Here is an 8,990-nt window from a genome sequence, read left to right on the forward strand (position 1 = left end):
TCTCGTAAATACTTTTTTGTGTGTATTTGTGTTTCGAAAATGATTGAAAGCCTTAGGATTGGACATGAGGGTGAGTAAATGATGGCAGAATTCTCATTTTTGGGTCAACCCAACCTTTTAAATGTAACATAATTCTTAAATAATTTCACTTTAAGAAATAAATAAAAATGAATTACTATAATTTAATCAAGACTTTGTTTTGACATTCTTCAAATGTGATATTTGAAATTAATCTGGGATTTGATGCGAACCATATACAGTCTTAGCAAATCCATCCAAATCAAAGGGAAATATTCACCTTACTGTGCTAAATGTTTTGGCTGAGCGTAAAAGCTCGGCACGGGCTAATTAACTTAGCTGTCATTTGCACAGCTGGGCCGGTAAACGGTATCAATATGACTCCAGACTGCTTTAGCCATTAGCCACCTGCAAGCACCGGCTGAGTCCCCATACCGCTGCTCTCCTTTCTACATACCCCACGATTTCAGCTTGCTGCTTTATGTTTGCTTTTCTCTTTTTTGATTTGATTTTGTTTGATGCTTGTTTTGCTGATGATAAAATATCAGCAAGAGCTGACCAATTAGCTGTCTCATACTCACCAGGTGGTTGAGAACATCTTAAAGCACTCCAGCTGTTTTTAAAGAGTACTTTGGAGAGGGACAAAAATAAATAAATGTGAAAACGAATGTCCTGAACAAAGAGAAGAGAAAAAGAAGATGAAGTTCATACAATGCTTTTTGATTAAGTCTTAAAAGAAAGCAGATTCACAGTCCTCTTTGTCCTCGCTTTGACACGAGTCAAACAACAAGGCTCCAGTCCACACAGGCCTATCATCATAAGCCAAAATAATTAATATTATACAAATCCCCCACTTTGACAGTTGTAATGGGCCACTCTCATAGCACATCTATGAATCGGCCAGACTTTCTCTCAGCTGGCTGCATGGTCAGACAGAGCAGAATCTAACGTGGTGCTGGCTACCGGACAATCTTCTCTTTCATGTCTCAGAGGCTATGAAGAAACCAACAGAGTCTTACATCGGCCAAGAAACTCATGCAGCTTAAAAACTGCAAAGGTAATGTTTTTCATTTGAGTTGCCCTTTCATTTTTTCTCCTCGCTAAACTTTTGATCTAAATCTTCTTAACTTTATATTAAGTGCTGTGGCCTGCTTGAGGTGTCAGAGTCTTTCCAATCACTGTTCATCTGATGGATTCCAGCAAGTCTGGAAATGAAGCAAAGATTTTGACTCGTGTAAGTATAGGAACCTTGTATAAGAACACACACATTTACAAAACTCCAGAACTCAGATGTCATCAGTAGCATGTATATGTATATCAGTGTGTATGTGTGAGAATGAGGCTGGGTGTTTGTTAGTGTTTGCATGTTTGTAGTATTTCCAATGACTCACCAAAAGAATGTTTTCTCTCTTCCTCTTATGTAGGTATCTGTTTGTTGTTGTCCTGATGAAATTAGCATTGAAGTGGTATGGTGAGGTAACTGCTAACACAGGGACGTAAAATGCATGCTATTCCTTTCAGGGCTCTGATAGAGGTCACAAGCTAAGGATGTCATTCCTCACATCAGGAGTATCTCTAGCTGTTAAAGGTACTGGGTCTTTGTTTTGTACAGAAGCACAATTCCTCTGTGTGTGTGTGTCTCTTTCTGTGTGATTAGAGAGATTTAAAACTTTAACTTTTTAACTTCCTGTGCAACATGATGCAACAGTTGCAGTGAAATGCTCTGATATAGCTGAATAGAAGGTGCTATAGCATCTGAGTGACTAAATGATAGCAGTAGACTATTTGATTGTACACTGCCTGTCACTTTTCATTGGTCTTTGACTCAAGGACCTCAAAATGATTTATTCTTAAAAAAAAAAGAAGAAAAAAAAAGCTGCACACATTTCCCCAATGCCAGAGCTTGATAGACTGCTGATTTTACCAATGTCCAAGAACGTTGCATTGGATTTACACTGAATTGTCCAGAGAGTTTACCCAGGTATCTGTGATAGAAAACATTTTGACTGTAAATTGTTAATCAACATACACTGCCTTTCAAAAGTCTCTTATAATGGAGTCTCTTATATGCTCATGTTTTTATCCAATTAGAACATCCTTACTGAATAAAAGTATTAATTTCTTTAAAAAAAAAAAAAGAAAGAAAGAAAAAATGTACTGACCCCAAACTTTTGAATAGTAGTGTATATTAACACAAACTTTCTATTTTGAATAAACGCTGTTCTTTTTATTTATCAAAGAATCCTCAAAAACGCATTACAGGTCATTGATTCCATTGATTATAAATCAGCATATTGATTTCTGAAGGATTGTGTGACACTGAAGACTGGAGTAAAGTATATTCAAATAGAAAACTGTTATTTTAATTTTTTCTCTATTTTTGATCAAATAGATACAGCCTTGTTTAGCATAAGAAACTTATTAAAAAAAAACAAATAAAAAAAAAGAACATTAAAAACCTTACTGATCCCAAACTTTTGAACGGCAGTGTAGTTTAATAATTTAGGATAAAATGATGTGCGTTTTTTCTACTACTACTAATATCATCATCAAACATTAGTTAAAGTAAGTTTTGCCTCTTTGTCGCTATCTATGTTTGAAAACCTAGAACTGCAGTTACTTGCGGAATTATCTTCCGTGCGTGGGGTTGTACTCTGGCACAGCTCCAGCGCAGATGAATCTAATGTTTTGAGGATTATATGTAGCTGTCAGTCACCGCACCGATTAGTCTATGTCTTGGAATATATGACACAAATAAGAAGTTTCACCGGATATTGTCATCTGAACAAGTAACAAGTCAGTCACATTTGTTCTGACCAACTGAGGAAAAAAGCATTACAATAAATCGCGCTTTCAATGGTGATTAAATCTAAGGATAGGTTAGCTCATATCACATCAAACCGTGCAAATTATTATTATTGTTATACTTTATTCTCAAATTAACAACATCAGCATTGCGTCACTATGAGTATAGTGTGTATTAGTGTGTAGATTTAAATTTCTGTACAGTTTAATTGTTTTACCATTCGAATTTAATATTTCTGGATTACAATCCGCCATCAAAATGATACATTTAATTATTCTAGCTGCTGTGAGAAAAGGCTATAAACGATCCATCACCTGCAGGATCCTCACATGCGAGAGCCTAGTAGCCGGGACAACTTCTTTATGTTTACAGATGTGACGTAATGACGCAGTGCCATGCTTGAATTTCCCGCGAAAACCTACCTGTACCACTCAAATTAGAAAACATTATTATAAGCTAACCGTTGTGAATCAGGCTAAAGTAAGGCAATAGTTTTGAACACTGGCTGGTTATGTACTTGCTCAAATATTGATTTCGGATCATTTTTAACCAAAAAAAGTTAAGGACTGCAGCTTTAATTCAAATTAGTTTCATTCAAAGCTTTCTGGGATCTGGAATTTAGACACTCAATCGGCGAATGTGCCTTACATCCACTTGAGTTGTGTTCGTCAATCAGTTTCAGAACAGGTAACTCACAACAGATGCTTGAAGACTTCCTTTAACTGTGTTTGTGCGTGTTTTCAACTCTCACTGCAAGGCTTGCTGTGACTGCTCTTGACTGAGTGGTGTTAAATGGGCTTTTGTGTCTGATAGTGTGTGTGTATGTGTGTGTTTGTGATACTCTGTCATTGAGCTGTGGGTTCAGATGAATCCGTCTCTCTGGGATCGCTCACCACTCTGCTGCCTTTTCATCTCTTAAGCCACTTGGCCTGCGGACAGACAAGGAGAGAGAAAGAGCGATGGACAACGGGAGGAAGAATGAATGAGCTGAGAGGGATTCCAGGCAGTGGAGGGATCGCTGGCTTCACTTCCCCTGTGATCGGGCCCTTTCTTATTTGTCCTCCCACCCTTGGCATTATCCGGCATGAATTCTTTGGAACGCTTTGGTACTGCTTAATTTACATGTATGCCAACAGGCTTTTAATGTATTTAAATCTTGGAAGATGTTCAAAGGAAACCCATAATTCCTCTGAAATAGGCCTTTTGAAGGTTTTATCTCGCTCTTTCTCTCTAGCTAATCTCACAGCCCCTCAGCATGCCACAGCAATTTTGCTAATGCCAATTAAGCTTTGCATTAGCATAAAAACAGCCCTTTAAAGTTTCGCCCTTTTCATATAAAATAAAGAATAATATTGAATGCTTGACCATTTACAACTTAAAACAAATGTCTTTGGAGCTTTTCACTTACAGGCTACTTCAGGGAAATAAAGCACTCTTTCTTCACTGTTTCCGTCAGCTTTCCTGTGAACGAGGGAAAAGGTGGGAAGAAATCCCCTAATGAAGACTCAACAGATTTCCCTTTAATGAGCAGAAGCTGTTTTGAGACATCTCAAATTCTTCTTTCTCTTCAAATGAAGGTTATGCTATTAATGTTGTACATGCTGGCGCGCCGGAGTGCGGCTCTGCAGAAATGTTGTAATTGCCATGCAGTTTTGTTAGGAATCAATTAATTAGCATTAGGGCTGCACTCCAAAGCACCAAGCAGCACACGGCAGAGTTTCATTAGCCAATAATGTGCAAATGCCACCCAGAGGAGATGCACAAATTCTTTTCAGATTTCTTGCATGTTTGTGTGGAAGTTTAAAGCGTTTCTTTTCTTCTTGCCCTATTCCCTGCATGGGAGGCTGGGAACATTCCTGTCTCTCCCTGTCTCACTCGCTCTCCATTACTGTCTCTCTCTCTGTACAATGGAAAACTGTGGGAACCATGGACCACTCCCAAAAACACTCAACCCGAGTAAAACCTGTCCACTGCTTAAGTGTCATTAGTATGCTTACATATACAGTATATGGGCATAAAGTGTTAGGAGTTTTCTTCATAATTTTTCTCATAGAAGGAATTGTTAAGTCAGTGAATGAGGGATATATGGAGGATTTAAAGCAGAAATGTGAAGCTTATAATGTTATAAATGCACTTACATAGATTTTTCTGTTATTTTAACCTGTTATTTGAGATATAAATTTAGTTCTTATCATGTTTATGAACACTTTAGGTTTTTAGATTTCATGTTGTCAAAAATTGGATACACAATAAAGTCTGGGGTCGGAAGTATGTTAAAAATGTCTTTGTAAGAAGTAACCCAGACGACTTGAATTTCATTTTTATGGAAATCAACATTATGTCGCAATTCAGCTTAACTTGCATTGAACCTGGAATATTTCTTTTATCTCCAGGATTGATTCAGAATATGTTCAATTTACTCCACCACAACAAGTGAACAACCTGTCTTGTACTTTGTAGTTCAAAATAACGGGAAATAAAAGTGATGCATTTGTGCATAAACACAAAAATATATACTTAGTTTCTAGTTTAAAAACTGATGCACTTCGCAAATGAATAATTCTGACAAGAACAATAGGTTTTTGATATGTTTAAAACTGGGTTTCCAGAAAACTGCCTACCAAGTAATTGCCTTATAAATAATCTTATCAACTGAGGATGTTCCACTTTTTTCGCTTAGTTGTTGTCGTGTAAGCACTTGTCATTATTTACTTGCGTTTACTGCAGCTCAGCGATGTGAAAAGAACCTCAAAAGCACCAAAGTAGCGAAAACAGAAAGCACAGAGGAGAGAATGAAATGTTCAACCTATTAGCAGCTAGTCACTGCGACTGACTGTCAGCATAAGGAAGTGCTTTCAACAGCGCTGGCTGTCAGCTGGCATGGCAGCTCATTGCAGATGAGCACGCTCTCTGATTTCTAGCTCTGCGCTTCAGTCGGTATTGATGAAATCAGTCAGACCCCAGATTCTTAGGATCTGTGAAGGAGGCATGGAGGATCAAAGCAGGCCAAGTGGCTCAAAATTACCTTGACCATCCAAAGCAGAGCGACTCTAAAGAAGGTAATTCTAAGCTGCTGTCTAGCGGTCGCTGAGCAGACCTCAGTTAAAGAATTCACATCAAAGAGGATTGGAAATCTTGTCCCTCCCCTCCCTCCTCTGTGGGCTCAATTGAACATTTAGCCTTTGGGTTTTGCCTTTTCTCCTCTCATCCTGTTCTAATTCTCATTCTAATGTTTTAAATTACCCGTCCTTTTAAGTAAAGAGCTGTGCTGATGGAGGCCATTTAGATAAGTAACCTGCTCTTCTGTCCCTATAATGTCACTTTCTGCAGCATAACATGCTGTTTCTTACTTTAGCATTCTGCTGTACTATAAAATTCCTTCTTTTATGGTTAATATGTTGCTTCTTATGGAAAATACCACACCACTCATGGTACTTTGATATGAGGTGGTCAATTTCGCAATTCACTCATTCTTACTGTAATCTGCTGTTTTCTGTCTCAGAGATTCCTTGTGTGCCAGCTATGATAGCAAAGATGCAAATAGCCAACAAGTACAACTGGACGAGTAATTTCCAGCTATATTAGTATATTAGTATTCTTTCACATACATTCTTGTTGACTTGTCATTGTACTGTTGTAAGACATAGTGTTTCTCAACGTGAGCTGTAGTGGTGCAGAAGAAAGATTAGTTATGAATTAGTATCAGACTAAACCATCGTTAAATCTTCTCCGTGTGGGTCTGCTAACCATCTGAAGTCTGAAATATTAGACCAGGAGGATTGTCCACAGTTATAAACTCCTTCTCAAGCCTTTCAGTACAGTGTAATATACCAGATACAGCAGCACTAATAATTGCTGATGTCTTGGTACATATAAAGGCCCTGACATACCAAGTTGACGGTCCGCTGTTGTCCAACGTCGGGCCATTGTTTAGCATCTTTCAACTTTTGTGGTGTGTTCCACATATGCACTGTCACCACATGTTGGAACTCATTGGTGGCTTTTTGCCCGATTGAGCAAGTTGAATCAGCATTGGGCAGTCTGTGAGACAGATTACTCTGATTGGCCGTTCAGTTTAGTGAACAGTGCCCATGAAGAGTAGCGAAAGTGAAGCAAGCAAGCAAACAACAAAGTCAAAAGTGTGCACAGAGGTTGTTCTAATTTTACATCTTCATCTTACCTGAGCATTCCAATGCACAAAACGACATATCTGTCTGGGATGAAGAAAGTGGAGAACCGATCAACACAATTCAACTGATCAAATCTCTGCTTTGTTTATGGTTTGTACACTCACCAGGCACACCTTTCTAGTACCTGTTTGGACCCCCTGTTGCCTTCAGAAATGCTTCAATTCTTTATGGCATATAGATTTAACAAGGTGCTGGAAACATTCCGTAGGGATTTTGAACAATATTGATGAGAATATTATGTAGTTGCTGCAGTTTTGTTGGCTGCACATCCATGATGCAAATTTCCAGTTCCACCACATCCCAAATGTGCTCTATTGGATTGAGATCTGGTGACTGTGGACTAGTGAACTCAACCAGTTTAAGATGATTTGAGCTTTGTGAGATGGCACATTATCCTGATGGAAGTATCCATCACAAAATGGCTACACTGTTGTAATAAAGGGATGGACATACTCACCAACAATACTCAGGTAGACTGTGGTGTTTAAACGATCAGTCGATACTAAGGTTGGTACTAAGAAAATATCCCCCACACCATTACACCAGCAGCAGCCTGAACCGTTGATACAAGGGAGGATGGATCCATGCTTTCATGTTGTTTACTCCAAATTCCGGAAGTCCCTACCATTCGAATGTTGCAGCAGAAATCGAGGCTCATCAAATGAAGCCACCTTTTTCCAATCTTCTGTTATCCAATTTTGGCGAGCTTGTTTGAATAGTAGCCACAGGAGTGGCACAAGTCATCTTCTGCTTCTGCAGCCCATCTGCTTGAAGGTTCGACGTGTTGTGCGTAGATGTTCTTCTGCATACCTCGGTTGTAACGAGTGTTACTGTTGCCTTTCTATCAGCTTGAACCAATCTGGCCATTCTCCTCTGACCTCTGATATCAACAAGGTATTTTTGCCCACTAAACTGCCACTCACTGCATATTTTCTCTTTTTCAGACCATTCTCTGGAAACCCTAGAGAAGATTGTGCGTTAAAATCCCAATAGATCAGCAGTTTCTGAAATACTCGGTCCAGCCCTCTGGCACCAACAGCCATGCTATATTCAAAGTCACTTAAATCACCTTTCTTCCCTATTCTAATGCCCTGTTTGATCTTCAGCAGATTGTCTTGACCATGTCTACATGCCTAAATGCATTGAGCTGGTGCCTCAGTTGTGAGTTGTGTAGCTAATAAGGTGCCCAGTGAGTGTATATATGCAGTAGTTTCAGTTGTGCTGGTATATACAATAATTTAATCTCTCACAAGTGCAGAACGTATTTGCTAGTTGACCATTGCCTGTAGTCTTTGTGGTGTGTTCAAGTGCTACTTTTTGGCTCAGATGCAGGCGGCGTGAGGCGACAACACAGTCGGCTTTCGTTGTCACTAGTTCTTTGATGTCGGTTTTGATGTCGGCCGAAAGGACGTGTTGGTGCTCTGTCTACTAGTCTCACATAGACCTTTGCAGCTTATTCTGTCCAAGAACTGGCCATTTAGATAACAAGAAAGGTCGGTCTTATTGACATGTAAAGTGATCTATCACAGTTTGTTTTGTTTTAAGAAAATTTATCCCACAATAATTGGCCAGCATGGAAAAAAAAATTAAATGTTGTAGCAGTCTCCATGAGTGATTTCACAGAAAACATTTTGTAGAACAAAAACATATTCAATAATGTGTAAAGAATGTGACCACTGGTACCTTTTCAAAGGGTACTAATATGTAAAATTTAGGTACTAATATGCAACCATTAGGAATAACTAAGGTACAAAAGTGTAACTTTTGAAGGATACTGCCTCAGTGACAGCGTTTGTACCATTTCTTCAGAGACTGCATTTTCTGTACTGTACAGTACTTGAAAACGTGTACACACTAATTCACAGACATAACTAAGAAAACAGCAAAACATATGCTCACTTGCCACTTATTTAACTGCTTGTTAACGCAAAAATCTAATCAGCCAATCACATGGCAGCAACTCAATGTATTTAGGT

At 38.7% G+C, this 8,990-nt stretch overlaps 1 long non-coding RNA gene across 1 annotated transcript; it reads left to right on the forward strand.

Moving 5' to 3' along the window:
* Positions 1 to 914: 914 nt before the first annotated feature.
* On the forward strand, positions 915 to 4,181 carry LOC131544258 (uncharacterized). The gene is made up of 3 exons (XR_009272077.1): positions 915 to 1,252; positions 1,540 to 1,606; positions 3,745 to 4,181. It is a non-coding gene; the product is annotated as an uncharacterized LOC131544258 (long non-coding RNA).
* The last annotated feature ends 4,809 nt before the right edge of the window (positions 4,182 to 8,990 follow it).

The sequence above is a fragment of the Onychostoma macrolepis genome, chromosome 07 (genome assembly GCF_012432095.1).
Source record: "Onychostoma macrolepis isolate SWU-2019 chromosome 07, ASM1243209v1, whole genome shotgun sequence".
NCBI classification, from domain to species: domain Eukaryota; kingdom Metazoa; phylum Chordata; class Actinopteri; order Cypriniformes; family Cyprinidae; genus Onychostoma; species Onychostoma macrolepis.